This window comes from Brassica napus, chromosome A9 (genome assembly GCF_020379485.1).
Source record: "Brassica napus cultivar Da-Ae chromosome A9, Da-Ae, whole genome shotgun sequence".
NCBI lineage: Eukaryota > Viridiplantae > Streptophyta > Magnoliopsida > Brassicales > Brassicaceae > Brassica > Brassica napus.
In genome coordinates this window covers 41,927,518-41,941,097 of record NC_063442.1, presented here as the reverse complement: position 1 = coordinate 41,941,097, position 13,580 = coordinate 41,927,518, and the positions used below count along the sequence as shown (strand labels likewise).

Below are 13,580 nucleotides of genomic sequence, written 5' to 3'. Positions count from 1 at the left end.
GGACAGAAACGGTTATTCTCTCTTCCTTTTTGTTTTTGTTTCTTTATTTTATGAGAAAATCCATAAAATATTCTTAATGTTTATGCTATTTAAAAACAAAAATAAAAATGTTGAAGTCATTATATACTTTAACAAATTAAACGCATTTACATCATAGAAATTAGAAAATGACCTTTTTATATAAAATAATATAAGTTCATGAGCAGTTGATATTTTTTTTAAAAATGTTTTGTTTAATTTTGGATTAGAGAATCATTACTCTTTTACTCTGAGTCCGATATATAGAACTCATGAACACGGACAAAAAAGTTTGATCCATTATACAAGCCAATTGAATGGATTCTTTATTGTTTTTTTGTTTTAACTAGATGTAGCTTTTTTTATCAATCTACTGATTGAAAATATGATTTTTCTCAATGAACACACAATAACGCTCTGAATGTTACGATCTGCTTCGTACTGTAGTAACAATTTTTTTTACATATATTATATATTTATATGTTTTTATTAGTGTTTTAACTGCACTACAGCTGTACCATTTGTGATGCACCGCTCGATCCGGTGTTATCATTCGAAGCCTAAGTAATGTTTTATGTCTTAATAGGTGTTACCAACCACATATTAGAGCAGCCTAGTCGGCTAAGATCTACTAAAGGTTCTCAACCATTTTCTGTTAATGTTTTAATACAATTTTGTTATCCAATTAAAATTTTCTTTTCCCTTTTAAAACTAAACGAATTAAAACGTGACATTGTATGTTGAGATTTTTAAAGGGTTCCGAAAATATTTCTGCAGACATACCGTATCACTCTCTTTCTTCTATTTTTTCTTAACTTTTAATAAATTAATTATGAAAACTCCATTTTAATCTAACCGATAGAGGTGCTCTTAGTCTTATAGTATGTATTTAGTGTTTGGCTCCTTATGATGGTGTATCGCAAGCCCCACAGTCAACACTTAACCTTAAAGCATGTTTATTGGTAAAACCTATGATCTCATCTTAAGTGGTTCTTAGTGATTTTTAAACTATTAAAATTAAGATAAGAAACTTTGGTAAAAGACATATAATTAAAATGGTTTATTGGTAGTTTCTTAATTAAAGTTTGTAACAATAAAAAATATTAAACTTATTTTTAAACATAAAATTTGAAACAAAGATTAAATTTATTTATTAAATAAAACAAAATCAAACATAACATTTTAAACATAGATTTTAAAGTATAAACACAAAAACAAATATTACTAAAACAAACGATAATAATTTCAAAGAAGCATCAAAGCTTAGTTCTTGTCTTGATCACGTCCAAATTTACGCCATATATATTCAATCAAATTACATTTTAGTTGTTGATGCACTTGTCTGTCATGAATTATAGTTCGAACACCCATCTGATTGACGATATTGATATCTGTAGAATAGGAAGATCGACATGTAAACTTTGAATAAGCACTTCAAAATTTCTCCCATATAGTTTTGAATTCTGGGTCTGATTTATCAATTTTTAAAAAGATTCATGTAAACCACTAGATCAAGAGTTATATATATTCTAAGAGCATCTCTAATGGTTTAGTTTCATTTCTATCTTAAAAGTTCATTTTTTTCAAAATGAAAAAAAGAAGAAGTAACAATTGTTTCAATGGTTTGCTCCATTTTTTTTAGTAAGTGTAGTATTTCAAGTATATTATAATTCTATTTTATTATTAATTATTATTAATACCTTTCATTTTATCATGTTTACTTCTGTTATCCAATTATTTTGTTTTAACAATAATTTAGCAAGATGTCAAAAAACACAAATAAACAAAGAACATCATATATTTTTTTATATAAATGATTTTTTTAACAACTTTGATTAACTTCAAACACAAGAGTTAGGTGAGGGCAATAAAAGCCTCAACCATTCATAAAGCTTCTTTTTCTAAGGTATCAGCAAAAAATATTGGTTCCTAGTAATTTGATTAACAAAAGTAATTTGAACCAAAAAGTAAGTCTATTTATCTTTGATTCTAATTGAGCTACTGTTTTTTAGAAATTATATTTCCATGATTTTTGATGTAAACATGCAATTAGATGAAAGTAATGATTGAATCTTTAAAATTAATTGGGTAATAATAACACATATAAATTATTTTAGAAAAATATAAGAATAAGTAAAAGTTAATAACGAAATTTTTAATTTAAAAAGTTCATTTAAAAAAAATGAAAATGTGAACCGTGTATATTTAAATAAGACACTATTCATTTCTTCATTTTAATGCAAGAAAAGAAGTATCATTTGAACAAAATTTTCTTCAAAATGAAACAAAAAAATAAAACATCATTGGAAATGATCTAAGGGTCAGAAAATTAACTGGGATCAATTATATAGTACTTCTTAAACTACATTATCTTTGATTTTCAACCAAATTTCATCATGTCTTTTCATCAGTTTTTATATTGATCAATAATGGTCTGCCATCAATGCAACATTATAAAAATATCTACCCATATTTATCAAAGCAAAACCTTGTTTATAATAATTAATCTTTTAACCAAAAAATAAATGGATAGTTCGTGATCGTACATAGAACTATATGTACTAACATTAACAAGGCCTAATATAGGGTTACAACAACATTTATCAAGTACACATAATTATATAATTTGCTTAAAATTTTCGTTAAAGTTAGATACATATATTGATCCCGGCTGATTGTAAATTTGATGAGAAACGCTTTATGTTTCACATTTCTCTAGTGTTTGACACTCGAGCTAGTGATTACAAGTTCAATCTGTTCACAAAACTTTCTGTCAGTTGAATTACATTCATTTGGTTTTACTTTTTTATTTTTTTTTGTAATTTTGACATATATACAAATCATCTGTATACTGAAAAACTAATAACAATTAACAATGTATTTGTTAATATGTACTTTAACAGCGATGTGTTTTTTTTAAACGATTTGTTTATTTGACATGCATTAAAAGCCTATAGTTAGGAGAGCTCGTGAGGCATACATGCCGAATTGCCGATCTAAGTATTGAACTTCCGGAGGTCCTTGCATGAGACTTCTCTCTGATTTTTCATATACATGACGCGTTCGTATTCGTCCGTGTTTAAAAAAAAACACTCCAAATCTATGTATATACATACATATAGGTGTATGTTTGGAACAGATGCGAAGGAGCCACTTGCTACTGAGCTTGATGGTGACTAGTACCAGCACAATTCTATCTTTGCTAAAGAAATATTTAATGTCACCATCCTATCATAATGTTACACACATATATACTGTGTGGGATGATATTATTAAAATCCTTTCTCTCCTATTACGCTCACATAGTCACATCCCCCTTTTGCCCAAAAAAAAAGTCACATCCCTCTAAAAAGAAGTTTTCTTTAGTGCTTTCCACCGTGATTTTTCAGCCTGAATTATTAAAAAAAAACAGTTACTTCAAAAAAAATGTATTTTTATATTTTTAATGCATTTTTATTAGATAATAATGGTAAACTGTAAAGTTTGAAGAAATTAATTGTGTATTAAATTTTGATTTGTTAAAAGTTATGGAAAATAGTTAATCACAAAAAAACACTCATAATCAAAATCTAAGATGTTTTCTTACAAATTTGAAAACTTCAAAACATACATTTTTGAAACGGAGTAAGTAGTACTCTTTCAGTTAGAGAGAAAAAAACTGTTTTAAAATATATTTTTTTTTGTATTTTTAATGCATGTTCTATCAAATAATGATGATTAATTGCAATTTTTTTTTAAAAAAAACTTAATTGCACTTATTAGATTTTTATTGGTTTAAAATTATGGGAAAAAATAATCACAAAAATTATGTATTTATTAGATGTTTTATTAATATGTGTGAAAAAGTATAAAATATGCATGCATTATATTGAAACAGAGGGAATATATAACAACATATTTGATATAGGTGTACTAAACCGGTGAATTTGAAGTGTTTAACTAGTTTTTTTTAACACACTGTTTAACTTTATCTTCCTAGATAACTGAATAACCAACTATGTTTCTACGATCTATTACGTTTATTATATATTAATCAAAGTGTAAACCAAACTGAAAATTAAAATACAAGGTAACAGGAAAAATAAAGTACAATGATTGTTACAAATGGTAGAAAATTGTTTGCACATGGACACAACACCACATTGCTTCCCTGACATGTAAAGAGACCAGACAATCTCCCCAAAGTTGTGGGACACATAACTCCTTTTTACATAACTTTCCAAATTGAATTGAGAAGAAGAGAAAAACTGTAATGCCTTCTTGCAGATAATAATAAGTAATATATGATTTACAGGGTTCAACTATCGACTTCATGACTTAATGTCGACATGACATGTTAAAGAAAATCACGTAATATATTGACAAAATAAATTTGCAGTGTCGTGTAGTCTTTTTCTAGTTCTGTTAAGATTATTTTGACTAGATGGAAAAAATAATATTTACAACAACATACGGTAAGAGCTTGAATTATTTTCAGACCAAAATCAAAAGGGTTAACTTGAAAAATACCTTATTTAAGATTTGAAATTTGAAGAATAGATTGTATTTAAATAAATTTGAAAACTACACTTGTACATATGTCATAAGACTATTTTAACCCACATTTTAATAAATAAAAATAAAATTCGAAATTATTAATACTCTTATTAATTTATTTGAGATAAAAATAAGATATCTGCTGAATAAGAGAATCGTTTGATCCTATATCCATCAATTTTGATTCTCCAAATGTATATGGATCCGCTTTGAGAGTCTCCTTCAAGTGAGTATAGATATGCTCTTGTCCCATGTTACTGTACACGATACACAACAATTGTATGCGGCATTCACTTCAAAAGCTGCATAACATGGAAAACTAAGATATGATTCATATAGATTTTTTTTTTTTTAACTTAGAAAAAATAAGATGACCATATAACTTCTACGGTTCTACCTAAGAAAAACCAAAAACGCTAACCCGAATCAAACCATTGAATCTCGAGAATACTAAAAATTAAATGACGACCATGCAATATGGTAACACGATAGGTAAATATGTCCACTGGAAATCAATCAGAGCATATAAGATGCAAAGAGAAATGGAACCCCTAAACTTCTCTGGATTGGGGAAGAGATAGAGTTTTGTGTTAAGTTTTAGTTGTGGAGGACTGGAGGGTACACGTGAATATACATATAAGTAATTTAGTTATAATTAAATATCATTCATATCTAAACCTGTGTTTATTTTTTATTTTTACAAACAAGAATTCGAATTTAAATATTAATTTTGATATTAATATTAAAACTAGTGTAAATTCAAATTAGGTTAATTTAGTCATTTCACTTATAAATAAGTGTAATTTTTAAAAGTAATAATTAATGGTGCAGTTTTCAAAATATAATCTTATTGGAAGGTATTTTTCCAAATTTTCCCAAATCAAAAACTAATAACACCGAATATTTAATATTATATGATCATGGACGCATTGGAAACCTAATTTGGTGATATCCAATATTTACCGCCCACACGCTTAAGTTTACTCCAACTATCAACTTGTAGAGTTATAGTATGTTTTAGATATAGGGCTATTATTCAAGAAAAGTTTTAAAATTTATTCTAGTGGGGCAATCATCACTACAAAAAAAAGATAGTTTTACATCATTTATTTTTAATGTTTGCATTATTTATAAATGATGTAAAAGAGTTTTAAATCACTTGATGCAAATAATTTACATCAATTCATTACCAATTGATGTAAAAATATAAATTATTTGCATCATTTACATAAATGATGTTAATAAGTGTCATTTATAGTAAATGATGTTAGTTTTTACATCAATAATATTAAATGATGTAAGTATTTCTATCAATAAAATAATTGATTTTAATAATTAGAGAAATATTTGATTAATAAGTAATTTATTTTGTTAAATAATTACCGAATTATTATTTTATTAATTAATTATTTTTTACATAACAAAAATATAGTTTCCAGTATCAGTTAAGATTTCAAAAGCAGAACTAAAATTAAAAACTTTCATTATTTTTTTTGTTATGTATATCATGATAAAAAATGATTTACAAAAAAAAACGAGAAAACAACATTTCGAACACAATCCATATAGATTTCAGCCATCATTCTTGCTTTTGTTTCAGCTTTCTTCATTCCATCTTACAAACTCCAGTATTCTTTGTATACTCTTTCTCTTCTCCTTGTAAAATAAGAATTGAAAATTGTCCAATGGTGGAGATGGATCTTGATACTTGAACATATTTTTATCCTACAAAATGTAAAAAAAGATTAGTAATCGTTTATAAGTATCATTAGCATAAAAATTTAAAGCATCTTAATTTTCTGTTTCTCAAAACTATCCGAGAAACACACACATTTATAGTGATCCACCACGTACCTCCATTGATCTTGAAATTCACCATGTCTTCATATTTTTTAACAATCAATAATTATTATAAATAAAAAATCATGTAAAAGAACAGAATAATAAATATAAGAGAAAATCAATAACTTAACATGCAAGAGACTAAAGAAAAAGGGATAAAAGATGATCAAGCGTACGTCAGATTTGAAAACCTTTTAAAAACTGTGAGAGAGTTTAACAAAGAATTATAAGTGTAGAAGAAGAAGACTTTGGTCGTTCTAAAAGATGTGTTTGTGGGTGACATAAAATCCTCTGTATACTAAAGCACAAGTCACATAACCAATAAAACTTAGACATGTGGAATAAGTTTTAAAAAAAAATTGAAAAACAAAATCCTATTTTCTACAATTTCAACTACCTCAATTCCTAAAATTTCTCAAAATTTTCATTCCACGTTTTATTATCTAACTGTTTTCTTTTCTATATAGCTTCTTCTCTAACTTTCCACGGTTTCAATATTATGGCTGTGAATCTTTTTTATAACGATCAAAACAGTAAAGAACTTCTAACTTTTATTGGTCTTCCTTTTTGTCAATTTCTCACAGTCTCCTCAAAGGCTCAAACTCCACCATACTTACCATATGTATAGAGCCCAAACAGTAATAATTCAGATTTAAAATGACCCTTGAGTATACTTCTGTTGAAAGCTCCAAAAAGAATGGGACATAAAAGTTTATCAACAACAAAGGAAACAAGGTATTTCTCTACTTCTTTTTACTTATAAATTGATTTTAATATCTGTTTTGTGACTTCTCTTTAGGAAATTTATGTTATCTATTTACTATTTCAATTGTTGCAAATAAGAAATTGGGAGTACATCCGTGAGTTTGCAGAAATATATGTTAAAAAAGTTTGCAGAAATATTTTAAAACAACAGAATATCAGTATTACTTTTATAAAGTATTATCCCAATTCATCTAAAAGATAACTTTAAATAGAATTTGGATTCCCTGCGAATACATTTTTCTGTTCAAGGCTCCAAGTAAATGTTTGCTACTTTAATAATAAAAAATAGAACAATAAAAAAGTGTAGCCATTAAAAATAATATACATGTGTTTTTAGAACATGGAAGATTATGAAGGTGTTTGAGAACAATTGTGAGAAAAATCTTATATGTGTTTATTGTAGCATTTAAATATATATATATATATATATATATATATTATTTTTCATAATTGATTTTCTATTGAGTCTCACTCTCTTTATATTAGGTCTCAAAATATCATAAATAATAAGTATATATTTTTATTATATTTTATCATAATCTATCACAATTTTGGGCTCTTTGTATTTAAAATAAAAATGTATAACTTAATGGAAGATTTACAAGAAAATACAAATAAAAATTAATGAATCAAATATAGTACTTTTAAATATATTTTTGTGTGTTGGTATATGTACTTTTAAACATAAAATACTTTCAATATATATATATATATATATATCTATTTTAAAACAACATAAAAATATTGTTTTGCCATTTACAACCTCTTTTTTTGCTGCAACTATTTTATATGCAATTATTATCCATATCTATAGAATATTTAATTAGTATAATTATTTTTATTGATTATTCAAAAAAAAAATTTGATTGATTATTCAAAAAATTACAGTTTTGTTATCAAATAATTTTAAATACAGTCATTTTGATTCGTGCGAAGCACGGAGTTAATACTAGTAGGAGATAAATTAGGAGATATCACTATATTCATATAACAAATATTGGATTTAATAGCATAAAATATTTTTTTAAACAAACTTAAAGAAATAAATTTGAAATTAACACTAGCATTTATTTACAGCAAAAATTTCGCATAGTCATTGTAAATTTCATTTTTCTTTTAATTAGTTTATCTATTTAATTATTTAGATATTTTAAACGAGTGTGCAGATATTTTAAAAATGAGCTTTTCAGTTTCAACCGAAACGAATGAACTACATATATTGATAAATTAATTAAAATTATTTTAGTATCATTTTATTACTGATTCCAAAAATTTACATCATTTATTGAAATGATACTACTTTTGTATCATTGTATAAGTGATGTTAGTAAAGATTAAAAAGTGTGTCAATTGTTTAATTGATGTAAACTTGTATTTTGTATCATTTTTTTTGAAATGATGTAAATTAATATAGTTTTATGTCAATTTCATTGAAATGATGTTAAATAAGTTAATAACAACATCATTTAATATAACTGATTCTGAAATATATCATTTATCAATAAATCAATAAATGATTTAAATTAATATCACTTATTTTTATGATACTAATTAAGTGATGTAATACAACCATTTTTTTGTAGTGCATGTTCATTAAGTAGGGCTATGCACACATTAACTGAGGGTCATAACTAGTTTGCTCCAAATTTAAGTTCATCAGTTGCTAATTTATTTTCCTAGTTGGTGATTGTGCCAGACGAACATGAATACCAGTTTATTTTCCAAAGTTATGTTTGTGTGTTGAAGAATGTTAATACTTACTTCATACGGTTAGTCGACTATAATTAGTTTTTAATTCAGTTTGCGAAATACATCGGAGATAAGTCCTAGTTAGTTTAAGATAATGATAACTTTATTATAAGTCCTTATCAACTTAGGAACATTACTTGTATAAATACCGAGCTATTGCTATCGTAATAAACAAGTGATTCTATTCAAAACTATTTCACGTTATCAGAACCAAGTTGCAAGTATAAGACGATCGATTTCCGGTGGATGTCTGCAACCTATAAGAACTTCCCTAATTGTGAGGTGGTAGCGGATATTTCTTAAAAATTTTATTTTTTCGTCAATATCTCTCAAATAGTGTGATTGATTGAAAATAACTATAGAAAATTTAGTATAAAATTTTGTTTGTAAGATTTTTTAATTGAGCGGTTTAAAATTTATTGCTACATTAATATTTTTCTTACAGCTAAAAATATTATTTTATTAAATAAGATTTTTACAGCCATTATTTTAAATGTATTGTTTAGATTTTCTTTTTATAAATGCGAAACATAACCAGGGTACATCTAATCTATTAAAACAGAGTCCTATTTGAATTTTACCATGTCATGTTTTAAATTTGGACTTATTAAACATGTTGTGACCATGTTAAAAACAGATTTCTTATACAATCTTAAAATAATATATTTTTGTATCAACCTAATAATATCCTTAAATAAAAAGTGACGCAACCTCATATCTTCATTCGATTCTTTTTTTTTTTGTAATTGAATTTTAAAATCAGGAAACCTAATTTCAATTTCTGGGTTGTGTCTCCAAAGGAAGGAATATGATATCTCAATTCTTGAATCAGACTGGGTTGTGGATATGAGTTTGTTCTGTTGGAAGCTCCCGAAGATACATGACCCTTGGTAAAATCATGGCTGGGAACAAAGCCAAGAAAAATCAAAACTTTTCACAGATTCTTGAGAAGATTGAAGCAGAAGGACACTTCTTTCAGTGGCAACAAAAGTTTATATCGGGCATGTAAAACAAACAAATCATTTTTTCTTTTCGAAATGTTCTGCGTGTAAATACATGTTTGATCATCAAATAATCAACCAGTCAACTCGGATTGACTCCGTTTAGTTTATGTGACTTGAACGTGGACTGTCCTATAGTATGGTTTTTCATTACAAACCAAAGACTTGGCTGTGTTTTAATATGTTTCTCGAACGATCTGTTGAATATTTTTCTGTATTTGTGGGTTTTAAATTTAAGCTGCGTTTAGACTCCTTGGGCCTCTTGTGACGGGTTTGGATTTAAACTGGAGATCCACTTATTGATTATGACAATTGTGTGGTGGAGTGTAACAGGTACTACTCAATGTACAAACATGTGGAGAAACTAGCACAAGAGATTAGGAAAGGTGCTGCTCCTGGTGATGGTGTCAATGCCAAACTTTGGCAGGTCAGTCAGTGCTCTCTTTACTCGGTTTTCTATGAAACATTTCTAACAATTCTAGGCTACAATGAGACACAGAAACTGACCATGAAATCTTTGAAACAGAATAAGAGTTGAAGTTAAAAACAAGTTCTTATGTCTGAATGAAACAGGGAATACATTTCTACTATATTTTTATTTACGGTGAATGTCTCTGGTACCTGTCAAAAAAAAACACTTAGCTCAATGCTTCAGTATGAAAGTGTCAAAATAACTAAAAAAAATAAAAATCTCACTGATTCATGTTTTCAGCTGCTTTAAATTTAACTTGCATCCTCTCAAATAAATAAGAAGACATTCATACTGAAGCATCGAGCTAAGTGTTTTTTCTTGACAGGTACCAGAGACGCTCCAAGAAGATGTGCTCTCTAAAATGAGTTCACCTCTAAAGAGTGATGCTCATCTTATCACCCCCAACGACCTAGCCGAGGCTGATGAGTATTTTGCTTCTCAAAAAGGTTCGGTATGATGGCTGCTCAGTTCAAGGCATTCTTAGATGAAACTGGTGGCCTCTGGAGGACTCAACAACTTGCTGGTAAGCCAGCCAGAATCTTCTACAGCACCGAGTCTCAAGGTGGTGGTCAAGAAACCATGGTGTAAGTTTCTTTGCACAATCCAAAACAACACTTCATCAAAGACACTTGCGTTAGTTTTTACGTTTTAGAGTTTTACTTGGTGTTGTCATTGATTTCTAACACAATTTTGTTTTTGGAATCTTTGTAAGCAGGAGGCAAAAACTATATTCAGACCAACTCTACTTTATAAATCTTGATCTCATGCCAGTTAAGCAAACATAAGAATTTTTTTTATCTCATTTATTTATTTATTTCTAAACATAAGAATCAAGATACATGTTTACAACTACATATTTGGTTGCTAATGACATTTATAGCATATGGTGAGTTGGTTTTTCGTCGCTTTTAACTCATTTTTTAGTTAAATGATGAATTTTAACTTTTCTTTTTATCAAAGTTAACTTGGAGCGCCTGAGTAAGATAATAACACTATCATACAAATTCTACTAATTCCTTTGATGAACCCGACAAAACATCAAGAAAATACAAAACAAAATATTGCCCATATAAGTGCGTAAATATTTTTTCGAACCACTAAAAATGTTACCTAGATCAGAATCAAAATCGAAAATTTCATATCCTATTCTTGAATAGATCCAAAAATTATATCGGTTTCTAACACTGTATTTGAACCAAACCAAACCAAACCAAGATAACTAATTTGATACCAAATCCTAATTCATAAATAACTAAATTGTTCCTATATTTTTTGAACCCAAAACCACAACTAAATCAGAATCAAACTGAAAACAAAAAATAATCCGAAAGTAAACAAAAAAAACAAACGTCTATGCCTAAACAATTTAGTGAACAAAACATACATGTTATTAAATTTGTCAACACATAATAATTTCGCGCTTTGAAAGCGCGGGTAATATCCTAGTTATTACGTCACAATAAAAGAAAAAAGTTTCAAATGCTAAGCTACATTTTTTTTGTAACACTTTTTTTTTTTTTTTTTTTTTTTTTTGTAACACATGCTAAGCTACATATTTACCTTTTTTCCTTAGCCATTTATTTACTTTGGTGTATGGTCGTAGCACTACCGCGAATAAAATAGTTGACCATTCTTGTGATGTATACTTGTATGTAATATAGCCATATAGGTGTGTAGCCCTTTTTATTTCTTAACAAATTTTGAAAGAACAAAATCTATTATTTTGGATGATTAAGCTATCGCGGATATATATTCAGATGATTGTCAACAATGATATTAACAGTTTTGAAATTAGCCATCATTAAATTAGGATGTACACTACATCACAGAATAATATTTTCGTTTTGAATTATTTTATATTGTAATAATAAAATGATCATCATAAAGTTATGTGAGATAAATTTACATGTAACATTGATCTATAATATTTATATTTTTATAAAATATAATTATGACTTATTTTAATTTTTTTAATAACCTGTTATTTTATATAAACTAGGTGGTGGCCCGCAATTTTGCGGATACGAATAGGCATAGGACGGATCAGGTTTCCGAAGAATTTTAATGATACGGATCCTTATCCGGCAGATTCATGATTTTACTATCTTTATCATCCGACAGATTCATGATTTTACTATCTTTATCCGGATTCGGATATCCGAGTGTCAGATATCCTTCTAAAAGTTTTAATATCCGGTGAATATCTGGATTTGAATCTTTAAAATAAATAAAAAATAATATTAATATATATAAAAAATTAGCAATAATTTAGAAATAAAATGTACATAATGTTTTAATTATTCTACATATAATATTATAAAATTTATATTAAATTTATATTAAATTTATATATACTATTATAAAAATGAAAATATAAGAAATCAAATTAGTTTTTATATATAGATATTACTATTTTGAAATAATTATCAATAAATATTTACGAATCCAAGTATCCAGACAATCAAGATACACGAACCCATATCAGATTTTGACGGATCCTAGTATCCAGATCCGGATTCGGCCCCTCAGGATATTTGAATTTTCTGAGCGGATCCGGATCAGATCTCAGATCGTATCCGGATCTCGGATAATAAGTCTCAAGCCTAGGTACGAATATTTTATAAAACCAGAAATATTATATTTTCATGAAACTAAATATATTTTTATTATTCAAAACTAAATGTTAATTTTATTTGACAAAAATTTTAATGTAACAAAAATTCATTTTATTTAGGATATCCAGATTAACATCATCTTTATTCTGTATATATATAAAAATAATTTACAATCTTATGGATTTTGAATGTTAATTATTTTTTGCTTATAAATCATTATGTTTGATGATATTTGGATCATTTGGAAAATTATTTTAATTGGTTCTAAAATTACCTTTTTATAATTTAGTTAAAGTAATTCAAAAATTATCAAACAATCAAACTATAATAAGTTTTTAAGGTTTCGACTATAAGTGATATCTAAAAAAAAGTCACTTAGATAATTTCTATTTAATATATATAGAAAATTTTTTTACATCCATATATTAGTATATGAAGCATAAAAATATGAAAAGGTGTAAAACATATATAATAATATTTTGATTCGTGCATTAAAAAAATCAATGGTTACAACAATTTTCACAAAATCAGTGTTTTTTTTCATGCATAAAAAATAGTGATCGTGGTCACTCCCAAATACAA

The 13,580-nt window shown here is 26.9% G+C and overlaps 1 long non-coding RNA gene across 1 annotated transcript; it reads right to left on the bottom strand.

Moving 5' to 3' along the window:
* Positions 1-6,025: 6,025 nt before the first annotated feature.
* Positions 6,026-7,747, bottom strand: LOC125578587. Its single transcript, XR_007316701.1, has 2 exons — positions 6,409-7,747; positions 6,026-6,279 (listed from the first exon to the last, which is right to left on the bottom strand). It is a non-coding gene; the product is annotated as an uncharacterized LOC125578587 (long non-coding RNA).
* Between the last annotated feature and the right edge of the window lie 5,833 nt (positions 7,748-13,580).